At 35.6% G+C, this 13001-nt stretch overlaps 1 pseudogene across 1 annotated transcript; it reads left to right on the top strand.

Annotated features, from left to right (window-relative positions):
* The first annotated feature begins 4278 nt into the window (after nt 1–4278).
* Nucleotides 4279–12016, top strand: LOC101294956 (annotated as a pseudogene). The gene is made up of 13 exons (XR_184833.1): nt 4279–4350; nt 7675–7917; nt 7992–8105; nt 8225–8346; nt 8524–8657; nt 8782–8878; nt 9214–9378; nt 9531–9602; nt 10552–10710; nt 10824–10901; nt 11091–11219; nt 11449–11591; nt 11646–12016. The product of XR_184833.1 is annotated as a splicing factor 3A subunit 3-like (transcript).
* The last annotated feature ends 985 nt before the right edge of the window (nt 12017–13001 follow it).

Below are 13001 nucleotides of genomic sequence, written 5' to 3'. Positions count from 1 at the left end.
CGGTTTAACACAGCAAATTCCATGCAATATGTCATGTTATTACTCAGCCGCAACCATACAACATATAACATGAATCATTAAGAACAAAGAAGAATTCGAACACATAAACATGTTTATCTCAACGCTTAAACAAGTCTACATGCAACTCGTGATCAAAACCCGACCCATTCCCATGAATCTAAGTTTTCGCCACTTATTCAATCTGTGTTTGCCTCAGCGGTTTAACACAGATCAATAGCACTACCAACCCTGCAGAAGTCAGCAATTTAAATAACCAGATCACAAGTTTTCAATAACAAGAATGACATGACGATCAGTTATGCAAATCTCATAAACAACTTAAGAACATGACTTTGTAAATCTGAAAATTAATATAACCATATTCTCAACATCAATCTCAATCCAAAACGCAGGAATTCTAAGAATCTAACAAAAGAAAATACTACAGAACAGAGAGAGATCGATTGAGGCATTGTTACACTTTTTATTCTCCACAGTGACTTTCTGAAGAACACCAAGATAGAGCAAGCTTCAATGGATGGAGGCTCTGCTGTCTTGGAACGAAAATGCTGAAGAGGAGGCTATTGTGAAGTTAGGGCAGGGGTTTGTGCGTGAGAAGTGATGCCAAAAACGTTCCTCTCTGCTCCTTTATATAGTGGTCATGTCGACATAGGGTTTTACTCCACACCATTGATTAAAATCCGATCCAAGGGCCACAAATAATAGCACAATATTTTCAGAGAATATTCCTTAGAATTCTCTAGAATATTTTGCACATTAAGAGTTTGAATTCGGCTGGAATTGTGGCTGAATACATTGCTTGTTTTCCAAATTGAAATCGGCTTGAATCTCTCCTTGTTAATTGCCGATTTGCTGCTGATAATTCTTCCCATATTTGTGCCATTTAATGTCCCTAGAAAAGGAATATAAATCAGATATAAACTCTAGGAATATTAGGAATTTATATGGAGAAATAAAAGGTAAGAATTTCCCTTAATTTCCTTGATGTTTGCTACATTATCTCCATATAAATTCGGCTGGAAACCCTAAAACGATGGTGTCATTCTCCTCCTTTTATGTGACAGAATTTCGACCTAATCCATGTAGGATTTGGTTTCCTTGCTTCATGTGGAATCCCTGTCTCAAGAGGAAAGAAAGTTTCCAAAAGAATTCAGGAAAGTCAAAATAGGAAAGATTCAAAGTTAGTAAGTTTCCCCAATCAAAATAGGAAAGTTTCCCAAAATGAAATAGGAAAGTTTCTCCTTATCAAAACAGGAAAATTTCCTAAACGACTTATCCTTCTTAATCCGCCGGTTTTAGCTTCCTTTTTCACTTTTCCGCTCTTTTACCTTTACAATCACGAAACATGTTTAAAATGACAATGTTAAGAGAATAACATAACTAAATAAGGTAGGAAATACGTTAATATCGTAGCACTTTGTGCTCCTATCAGTCGAAACAACACCTTGCAACGATTGCATCTTCCATCTCCTACAAAAAACACAAATGAAAATTTAGATTATTATTGGAAACATAATGCATGGTTGAACATGATAAGAATATATTCTACTGGTGTATATCATCAAATTATAATACTGTATGCATCTATAGCTTTGTAGTCTATCTCCTCTCCTTAATTCGAATTTCTACTCGTGTATATCAGAAGCAGGGAAGCTTCGAATTCAGATTCCTGGAAACAATAATACAGAAATGCCATGCAACTCTTATATGAGTACGTACATGGAATGGTAGATGCCTTGGTGAGTGAGAAAATCATTTTCTCCTTCTCAAATTAATAATGCAAATGCTAATGGGAAATGGACGGGTTCATCATGAGAGGACTGAAACAAAGTTGATCAGGAGAAATTGAATTTACCTTCGCTAAAGGATGATTAGTTGATTACTCACGTCCGCCGGAAACATCCCACACAAAATTATATACTAAACTATAGCAACGTACTATATATACAGATCAACATCACAGAGTAAAAAAAGAAGGAAAAAATTAAGCCGATGAAAGCATAGTGATTGTATTGATTTCTAGATTTAAGTTTATAATTGATCAAACTATTTAAAATAGAAGAAAGTCAAGAGCCACATTTAGGGGATGCCTTCTCATTCAATCAGAAAGGAAATATCTTCTCAAGAAAAAAGGAAAAAAAAAACGGAAGGGCAAAAGAGTCAAGGAAAAGAGGGATAAAAATTCCAAAAATAAAAATGAAACCTATAAGGCAGGTTCAATAATGGGGTTGGGTGTAAATTAAAATGAAATTTGGGCATGGGTTTATTTTAAAAGGGGTCTGATTTTTTGGGTTTTTGTCTAATTTTTCTCTTCTTCTTTTTTTATGCAAATAGAAAGGGTTTTTGCTTCCAAAATTTATATAAATATAAGATTATTATCCATAGATAGTGTAAGAGTATAATAAGGGTTTCAATGACATTTTACCATCTTAAATGGTCATTTTTCAACTAAAAATGAAAACATGGTTAGAAATCAACTTGATGACTAAAAAAGGGTTATTTCTCAAAATTTCTCGAAAACTGTCATGGACAAATCTCTCATGACGTTTGGGTATTGTCATTGAAATAAATTCAACGACATTTATAGACGTCATCAAAGACTTTTTCATGACGTTTTTGAAACATCGTTGATAGGACCAGGAAACCATGACTCCGGTATGGACGGCCAAGTAGATGTGACGTGCTCGTTACCAGGCGCACAATTTAAAAACCCTTTTTTATCATAATGTAGTATTGGCAAATAGGGTTCGATCAATCCGGGGACATAAAAGGCACTTATGCAGTCACGGTTACAGTAAAGAGTATGTAACTATAGGTATTTACAAGTATTCATTTACAAATATACACATGGTACAAGGTAAACAGGGGGGGGGGGTTGAGAGTTTGGTTCTAACATTCCTACTAAAAGATAAAGATAAAAACTAAACTAATATATATACAAGTGATCATCTTCAACACACATCAACCAGCAATTCCAGAATCAAACAAACAAGTATCAACATGTCTCAAACATTTAATCGATTTCATTGCCAAGCGATATCAAAAACAAACTCGAAACACAAGCCTACGAGGTCATGCATTCCTTTAATCCTACTTAGTTTATCTCCCAGCACATAACGTCTAGAACTGAGAATATTTCATGCGAAGGCTGCGATTGATACTCAGTGTTGACTCAGAGTACCCGTCTACACTAAACATGAATCATTAAGATCTAAAGAATTCTGAGTTTGAACATGCCCAAGTCACAGGCGCTGCCCAACCTGTAAGCATGTAACACATAGTCTCGGCTATTATTACATAACCTTTATGACGTGCTCGTTACCGGGCGCACAATTTAAAAACCCTTTTTTATCAGAATGTAGTATTGGCAAATAGGGTTCGATCAATCCAGGGACCTAAAGGGTGCTCCTGTAGTCACGGTTACACTAAAGAATCAGTAACTATAAATATTTACAAGTATTCAATTACAGATATGCACATGGTACAATAGATAAAAGGGGGGTTTTGAAGGTTTGTTCTATGTTCCTACTAAAACAAAAAGTAAAATATGTACAAGTGATCAACTTCAAACACGCACAAACATATAGAATCATGTAAACAGGTTGTTTCAATCTACACAACTTAATATCATGCCAATCAAGTATTATGAAATGAACTCAGAATTACACGCCTTAGCGGTCATGTAACCTATAACAATTTTCTTATGTATCCTATGTTTGCCTCAGCGGTTTAACACAGAAAATTCCATGCAATATGTCATGTTAATACTCAGTGCAACCATACGACATATAACATGAATCATTAAGATCAAAGAAGAATTCAAACACATAAACATGTTTATCTCAGCGCTTAAACAAGTCTACATGCAACTCATGATCAAACCCGACCCATTCCCATGAATCTAAGCTTTCGCCACTTATTCAATCTGTGTTTGCCTCAACGGTTTATCACAGATCAATGGCACTACTAACCTTGCAGAAGTTAGTAATTTAAATAACCAGATCACAAGTTTTCAATAACAAGAATGACATGAAGATAAATTATGCAAATATCATAAACAACTTAAGAACATAACTTTATAAATCTGAAAATTAATATAACCATATTCTCAACGTCAATCTCAACCCAAAACGCAGGAGTTCTAAAAATCTAACAAAAGAAAATACTACAGAACAGAGAGAAATCTATTGAGGCATTGTTACACTTTTTATTCTCTGAAGTGACTTCCTGAAAAACACCAAGGTAGAGCAAGCTTCAATGGATGGAGGCTCTACTGTCTTGGACGAAAATACTGAAGAGAAGGCTATTGCGAAGTCAGGGCAGGAGTTTGTGCGTGAGAAGTGATGCTAAAAACGTTGCTCCTTTGCTCCTTTATATAGTGTTTGGCTGAACCCTAGCTATCCTCCTAGCCCTTGATTAATTTCTGATCCAATGGCACAGAATTATTGCTTTAAATCTTGATTTTGAACTCCCCATAATTCTCTGGAGTGTCTTTTGCGGTAATTCATTGCATGAGGCTTGAATAGAGGCCAGGCACGTTTCTTGTTCTCTAAAAGAAATCATAGCAGTGAAAACCTTCATTCTTCTGCCTTCAATCAGACCTTTGACGAAAATCCTTGATTTTCCTTCCTTTCCTGGTGCATAATTAGGGTTCCTGCAAGGGGAATAAAGTCAGATAAATAAGGTAGGAATGACATAATTAAAATGACGAAATTAAGGAAAGAATCCCTTAATTTCTGATTTATATTAACATATAAATCCCTTGATTACTGCAGAATTCGTCCTCCTCCTTTTATACACATTCACAGACTCCTATTCCAAGTTGGATTAGGTTTCCTGGCTTCAAATGGATTCCCTGTCTCATAAGGAAAGAAAGTTTCTATTTTAGGAAAGTCAGAATAGGAAAGATTCAAAAGTAGTAAGTTTCCTAAATCAAAATATGAAAGTTTTCTTAAAATGAAATGGGAAAGTTTTCCTTTTCAAAATAGGAAAGTTTCCTAAACGACTCATCCTCATATTCTGCGACTTAATAAGACGCCTTGCTGCACCAGGAATCCTCCTTTGATTATGATTTCTCTTAAATTGTCTGTTTTAGTTTCCTTTTCTGCTTTTCTGCTTTTTGGCATTCACACTCACAAGACATGTTAGAAATGACATTATTACAAGAATAACATAGCTAAATGGGGGCAGGAAACACATTATAAACATAGCACTTTGTGCTCGTATCACTTTACTACTTGGATCTCTGCCTAAAACTATTAGGTGAATTAGTTCAGAGACCTAGCAACACTAACCTGCAGAATTAGAGTTTTGGTGAAAACAAAACTATGCATTTAATGGATCAACAAGGCAACAGAACAGAACATACACTATCATAGACAAGTTGAAATACGCTTGAATTTATTCTGAAAATTAACCTATTCATGTTCTTAACAACTTGCCAATTCCAACTTTGAAATCTAATAGAAGAAAACAAAGAACAATAACCAGAAAGAAGAAACAAGACATGAGTTACACTTTATAAATCTTTAAGGAAGCTTTATAAATCTTTTGGAGAGAGGAGTTGAAAAGGAGAAGGAAAGCTAATGTGTTTCACTGATTTTTGTGTGAAGAAGAGATGGTTTGAGAAGTACCCAAGGCTGTCTATATATAGAGGAAATCTTGGTGGAACTTCTCCTCAAAAATGATGTGGGACTAGGAGAAATGTTTGACTTTTGTTCTTTAGGAGCACATGTTTGACTTTTCTCCTTCATTGGACAGCTTGGGCCTTCTTTTGGGCTTTCTGCATTTTTCTCTTTCATCCTTGGACTTGGGCCTTTTTTTGGGCTATATTCTTCCTTCCTTGGACTGCAAGAAGGCTTCATTGTGTTTTTTCTGCATTTTTCTGTTATTTCCATGATTTAGCCTTTTTTTCTTGATTTATGATCTCATGTCCTTTATAATCACAAAACATATTAGAAATGACATTATTATGAGAATATCATAACTAAATAGGGTAGGAAACACATTATAAACATAGCACTTTGTGCTTATATCAAGATGACGTTTGAAAAACGTCATTAAAGCCCTATCATGACGTTTTTCAAATGTCATTGAAACTTTTTGTGTAAGGCTTTAATGACGTTTTTCAAATGTCATTGAAACTTTTTGTGTAGTAGTGAAATAGGAACTTTGATCAAATCCTTCCTCCTCTTCCTTCAACAGTTCTTTGTTCATAAAAGGTGAAGCTTTGATAAGTATTGGCTTGAAGAAGTGTTTTGCATTAACTTGAAAATCCAACATATAAATGAGATGAGATCTATGGTCATCTGGAAGTTATCGAGAAAGAAATAGAAAGTCTTAAAAGTATGAACTTTGAAGAGACGAGAGAGCGACCGTTCTATAAAAACAATGAAAACTCTTAAAAGACGTTTCTTAAATTTACTCATAGTGCCGGAGTCGTATTCCTAAAAGTGTTTCCAGAGTTTTCAAAGTTTTACTCGCCAAACGCCTACCACGCATGTTTTTGTTTTCATAAAACAAAAGATAGTATTGTAGAACAATACCGAACGACCCCTAATCTTTCTTATCGATTCAGTTTCTCAGAAAAATACAATTACCAGCTCAGTGTTACCCTCGACGACCACTAAGACATGTAATTTTATCCAAAGTCATATTATTGAATCCAGTTTCTTTGTTTCCTTTTTATCTTTTGATCTTTTCTTCTCCTTTCTTTTTATCTTGCAGACTAAAAACTAGTTTTTATGTTATTGTACTTCAACTAGTTTCTTAACTTTGAAAAAATTATGTATGTTCAATTTTTTTTCTTCAAATTTTAGCCGATTGATATCATATTGGAGATTTGAAGTTTGAATATAATATTACTCTTTTAATTATAAATTGAAAAATATCAAGAAAAAATTTCTAACCAGATAAAAAAAAATCTAACAGAATAAAATAGAATACGTAAAGAGAATTGTGAAAAAGTAAATATATAATAATTATATTAAATAATAGATTAGTATTAGTTTTACATATTGAGGGTATTTTAAGCATTTTGTGATGTGTATTTAATATAATATTGAAATAAAAAACTAGATGAGTTGTGTATTAAGTAAATGATGTGTATTAAGAAATTAGGGGTGTGTATTTAAAATTACTCATTAATCAAATTATACCTTGATTTTTTTTATTTTTTAAAAAGACCATACCTTGCTCTGCAGTTGGGTAGGTACATGTTGTTTTACTAGCCTCTTAACATGTGCTTCTTACATGTCAACTTGCTTTTTCTAAAAAAAATCAAATAGAGATGTAGTGGGGTAATTTTAGAAACAAATATTTAGTTGAGTAAAAATACAAAATGTATTAGATAAATAAATTATATCACGTTATTCTGTAACGTTTATCTGATCAGTAATTGATTAAGAGATTAATGGTCAGTCACGTGAAGAGAATTATTTTTAAGTTGAGTTGTTTTGTTTTAAACCCTTGGATGTAAATTTAACGGTAACTGATATGTATCTCTTAGTTAATTAATTAATGACTATGATTGAATATTTTCAGGTTTTTTAATATTTTATAATAGAAGAGGGGTAAATTGAAAAATTTAATATTTTGGTAGAGGTATGACACCAAAACTTAGGCTTGGTTGAGATTATCCCGAAACGGGAGTAGAGAGAAAACCCCGAGAAACAAAGCCCTAACCGGAACTCAGGGGGAGGAAGAAGAAGAAGAAGAAGAAGAAGATGTCGTCCGCTACGGGAGGTGACGCGTGGCGCTCACGAGGAGGTGGAGCGGTTGGAGCGTCTGATAGTGAAGGACTTTCAGAACAAGCCGACGAGCAGCAAGGAATGCTTGGCTCAGAGCCACCGGGTCCGTCACATGATCGATACCATCTCCTCCACCGCACAAAGACTCGTGAGTATCACTCATCTCGATCTCTCTGCTATTTCGCTTCAATGAAATTATAGGGTTTATGAATTGGTTTTCAGATTGAGATCTATGAGGATAACGATAATGCCAGGAAGGACGAGATTGCAGCTCTCGGAGGCCAAACTGCCACCGGCACCAATGTGTTCAGTGCATTCTATGATCGATTGAAAGAGGTATTCCTTTTGCTTCTAGTAGTATTAATTATGGCAAACGTGTTTTTAAAATCAAATTAAGCAAAGGTCGTGTTCACTCCATTGATTTGGATCGGAACTAAAGCTCTTGCTATGTGCAGATCCGTGAGTACCATAGGAGACATCCAGCTGCACTAGTTGTTGATGCTAATGAGGAGCATGAAGCACTGCTCAAGGAGGGGCCTCAAGTTGAGTTCAGCATGAGATTGAAAAACACTACTTAGTTTTTGTTTCTTGTTCCGTTTTACTCGCCGCCAATCCAAGGAGATATCGTATATTTTGTGTTGTTATTTTCACATATTCATTAAGGTGAATGATATTGCTTTTGTTACTCTGATTGATTCTCGCTTTAGTGCATTCTTTCTATCCTGTCATTAATCATAATATGTTTTGTTTTCAGGAAGCCTATGGACGGACGATACCTGGATTTACATGAACTGTACAATCAGTATATCAAGAGCCCATCGAGTACTCTGCTTACCTTGATGTTTTTTCACAACCACATAAGATTCCTCGGAAGCTCAAGTCTACAAGGTGAAGTTGGCTCTTGATATTTTTTTCATTTACAAGAACTATTGATCATTAGTTTGTTTATTCCTCTGTGGCTTTAGTATATTAACATGAAACTTGTGAATGATTTTGTTTTGGTTTCTTTCAGGCAGTACAGGGAATATATTGAGAATCTTGTTCAGTATCTGGTATATTTCTTCCACCGGACAGAGCCATTGCAAGATCTTGATAGAATATTTGCAAAGGTTTGTTTACTACCATTGTTTTACATAGAACTTCAGGCATCAATTAGATAGTGTTCAGGATCTATCTATTTATTGTCTGTTCATATATTCCGGTATATGACTTATTGTCTAGTGCATGTCTTTGTTAATATGTGGAGTAATTTTTGTCATTTGTGGCATCAAAACTGCATATTTTATACTGAATTATGGAAATGATTGAATTTTGTAACCTTTATACTTCTGAACTTGATGTCTGGGAGTGCCAAATGGGATATTGCAAATTGATTGACACAATATACAGTTAATTGTCAGTTTACATCGATTTAGAATATTAAATTACGGTGTTTCTGTGGCAGGTTGAAGCTGAATTTGAAGAACAATGGGCAGATGGTAAGGTAGAAGAATGGGAGACTGCAATTCTAGATAGTGAACATGTTCAAGATCAGCCGACTTTGATTGATCTTGACTACTTTCGCACAGTGGAAGAACTGGTGGAATTGGGTCCTGAAAAGCTAAAGGAGGTAATGGTGACATTAGAAGCTTAAAGATAAATAACTTGATAACTAATGTTAAAAAGCTTGAAATATTTTACCTGCCAGGCGTTGGATCATCTCTTTATTATTCAAAGCTTAATTTCAGTTTCCATTGCTAATCTCTGTATTTTACCTTCTAGGCATTGGCTTCGATGGGACTGAAAGTAGGCGGTACCATACAGCAACGTGCAGAGATGCTTTTACTTACAAAGGTGATTGTTCTCTAACTATTGTTTTCCGAAAAAGCAGTCTAAAAATATATACTATTTATCGATCTATGTTCTCTTGTGCATTCTCATGTGCATTGATTTTAAAATAACAGCATTCTGGGCAGCATTTGCAGTTGGAAATATGTGAATTGGCCTAGATGTGCTTGTCTCTGTCTGGTGGTAATAAAACTAAATTGAGAAGAAATTAGGTTCACTTAGTTTCACTGAGTAGGTCTTTTAAAACTCGTGATTCTGTATGGTATTGTAGCACTGGTTCATCATTCTTAATCATTGTCTGTAGGCCCATATATAGGTGATATACAAGTTTGAGACATACAGATACTGGTGCAGTGTAAAACGGCCTAGATGCCAGGATCGACAAGCTCTGAAGCTTAAGGCTTTGAACTAGCATATAACACTTTGATTTAGGAATCACTCCCAGGTTTCTCACCCAAAACTAGGCTTCTTGCCAATCCTTTCACGCGAAACTCAGGAACACTCTTAATAATTTTATTCATAGAACATAACATACCTGGGCATTAGACCCTTACACTTATTTATACTTGAGCAGATAGCTCACATTGACTTCATATTTAAGACTTCTAAAACTGAAGCATTAAAGACTTATTAGGATTCTCTTCTAAAACTGACGCATTTAAGACTGAATAAAGGAGACCTGAAGACTTGTAAACTGAAGTGGAAATTTGAAAAGACACAGGCAGCTTAGAGACTTCTAGAATCAGACTTCGTTCCCAGTTGCAATGATTATCTTGAATGACTAGGTGCTCTCTCCTTCCATTTCTTTCACTCATAAACCTTGACAGGTTTGACTATGATGTCCTCATCAGATGCTCTTATTTGAGTTTATTGTTAAAAGTAATGTTCTGCTCGCTTTATTTCTTGGTCCTGTAATGTTTTTTCTTGTGTTCAACGTCTTGTTGCTTTTGTGCAGGACACACCTCTGGAAAAGTTGGACAAGATGCACTTTGCCAAAGGGTCACGTGGTTCAGCACAGAATGGGGCTGCTGTAGCTCCACAGCAAGTTGGCATGTTCAAAGAAATTGCTTTCTTGGAAGCCAAATTGAAAAAATCAAGTGACTTACCTAGTGAGGTCGGAATATGTTGCCTAGCTATTTATTCTCACCTGCTTTTTAATTTGCCTGTAGTCTGTATTTCCTTTTGAATGTTGGTGCTTATTTACAAATTATCTGCTGCATTGTGCAGGCTATTGAACGAACAAAAGACAACATTGTCAAGAAACAGGCTTTGACATATGAAGAAATTGCAGCAGAACGTGAGGATGTAAGTAGATTGCATGTCATTCTTTTTCCCTCGAAACTATTAAATGGACAACCCACCCAATCACTATTCTTTTTCTTGTTTAGATCCGTTAATACGTCCTTCTTCCCCTTTTCTATAATATGTTTCCGTATGTCTTCCAAGTTTGTTGTTGTCTCTAACAAATGCTTTGCTCGGGTTGTTTCCTTGCAGGAAGAGACACAGGCTGATACTGAAAGTGATGACGATGAGCAGCAGATTTATAATCCACTCAAATTGCCAATGGGTTGGGATGGGAAGCCCATACCTTACTGGCTGTATAAGCTTCATGGTCTTGGTCAGGTAATTACGCCCTAAAATTCTGTCTTTATACTGTATTTTTATTGTTGTTTCTATTCAAACATGTATATTCTGGTGCTTGAGAAGTTTCACTATATTAATTTTGTATTCAAAGATGTTTACTCTTGTGCTTGGGGAGTTTCTAAATTTGAAAGGAACCAAAATTTTACTTTCTGCATGCTCGGCTATTTATTCATTCTTTCACTAATATTTTCCTATTTTTGTGTTTTAGGAATTCAAGTGTGAGATATGTGGGAATCAGAGTTATTGGGGGCGTAGAGCTTTTGAGCGGCATTTTAAGGAATGGCGCCATCAGCATGGAATGCGTTGCCTTGGTATACCAAACACCAAGAACTTTCATGAGATCACATCGAGGTATCATTTTTCTTTTCAAGACAGAATCTAGTTAGGATCGAGTTTTTCCAGTAGGCTGACAATTTCTACTTTGCAGGAAGCAGAAGAATTGTGGAAGAGGATACAAGCACGGCAAAGGGGTGAACAAGTGGCGCCCAGACCTTGAAGAAGAGTATGAAGACAGAGAGGGAAACATCTATAATAAGAAGACATATACTGATCTGCAGCGACAGGGACTAATATAAGTAATGTGTATGCAGCTGTTAGGAATTGAAGGTGGGAAGAATTTTCTTGCTCCATGGGTCAGGAATGTAGGATTTATGTTACTTTGTACCCAAGTGTATGGTCATATGTTATGTACATCAATCACTCAAATATTGTACTACGATCACTCTTTCTTGCTGTAGATTTCATGTTACTCTCATGTTAGACTTGTCAATTTCGCCAAAAGAAAAGAGTTGCCGTGTATACAGTAATGTAATTTTCCGTTGCATTTTGTGCCATGCCGTTATGTGACTGAGGACTGAGATCCCATTAGTAGTAGGAAAGCGTTTAGAGGTGACCATCCGGAGTACGAGTTCATTTTTCTGTGGAAATGGAGGCTTGAAGTTGTTGAGGGTCAAACCAAAGATGTTGGGATGCAGGCTTTCTTTCTCCTAGCTTAGGTGAGATGAGCCTAAGGAAATTAAGGAATACCTTTAGACCAGCACGCCGAATACCTTTTTGTTCCCTTCTCTCAGTCATGCAACATACCACACAGAAGAGAGCATGAGAACATGTACTTTCGCTATTAAGATTGTTACATGTGCTTTTAACTGTGCTTGTTTGTCTGAGTATTAAGATTAGTCCACCAAATGTGTATAGCCCTACTCGGTGGTTTGATCCTTGTGGGGGTTGTAAATAGGAGATCTGTGTAATCTTACTATTAAAAGTGTATGTAAAGTACTGTGTGTGCCATCTACCTTAAGTTATTATAACTAACTGTGTCTGCCATTTACCTTCTTGAGTTAGTATAACTATTGAGTGTGTCATTTACCTTGAGTTAGTATAGACTGCAAGAAGAAGTGATATGATATATCCATATATTGAATGCTATGAGACCCACAACAAGTTGTAACTAATGGTCTAATATGCCCTTTCCAATCTGTTTGTAGTTTCAAACCTGTTGTCCATTGAGGGCCAATTTTGATGACTTGCCAATTAGGAGAATCTCTGCTGATGTCGTTATAACATTCAAACGAAATGCGTTCATATGTTGAGTAGATTAATTTGAGGTGTTAGCGTGTTTGTGTTTGACGCTCATATCATTCTTAGAGTAGCATTATGTTGCAGTAGGTTGTAGGTATTTGTGATTGGAATCCATTTTGTTCTCGGTTTTAAATCCTCTTATAATTTTCATAAGATTTTCATTTTGCTGGCATATGTCCCCGC

The sequence above is a fragment of the Fragaria vesca genome, linkage group LG5, assembly GCF_000184155.1.
Source record: "Fragaria vesca subsp. vesca linkage group LG5, FraVesHawaii_1.0, whole genome shotgun sequence".
NCBI classification, from domain to species: Eukaryota; Viridiplantae; Streptophyta; class Magnoliopsida; order Rosales; family Rosaceae; genus Fragaria; species Fragaria vesca.
The sequence above is the reverse complement of the archived record's forward strand: the minus strand, read 5'-3'. Positions and strand labels throughout refer to the sequence as shown.